The sequence below is a fragment of the Saprolegnia diclina genome, assembly GCF_000281045.1.
Source record: "Saprolegnia diclina VS20 unplaced genomic scaffold supercont1.62, whole genome shotgun sequence".
NCBI lineage: Eukaryota > Oomycota > Saprolegniomycetes > Saprolegniales > Saprolegniaceae > Saprolegnia > Saprolegnia diclina.
The window spans coordinates 77,732-78,241 of NW_008246129.1; positions in this window are offsets into that span (position 1 = coordinate 77,732).

Sequence of the window (510 nt, forward strand, 5' to 3'; positions counted from 1 at the left end):
GAGGAGGCAAATGAGAGAATGAAAGGACATCGTCCAAGTGGACGAAGTGCGGGGCGCTGCAACCGAACTCTTGTCGTCCGCCCGTTGCTGTTTATGCATACAAGGCCAGTCGCGTGACTGAGTTTAAACGGGCGACTAGAATACGTCTCCCTTGGTTTCAAGTACAACACACCTGAGTCTGTGTTGCGTGACCACGACTTTCTTGCGCCGTTGTCCGACCCAAAACATGTGTTTTGGATCTGGTCCACGCGGGACACTTCGGGAATATGGCCCCTGACACGTCCGCATCATGGCCTCTCTTCGCAACGACTAGTACAGAAAGCTATACCAGGCTCTCTAGTTCTACTACCTCTTGAGGACCGCAAGTCAGTGTATAATTATAATCGATCTCGATATATGAGTGCAGAAACGAAATGGACCTCATATATACTCTAGTCCTTCACAAGGCATACACGACTAGTTTTAGATTGTGTGGTGTACTGTTATGGAACTCGATAATGCTTGGGCAAA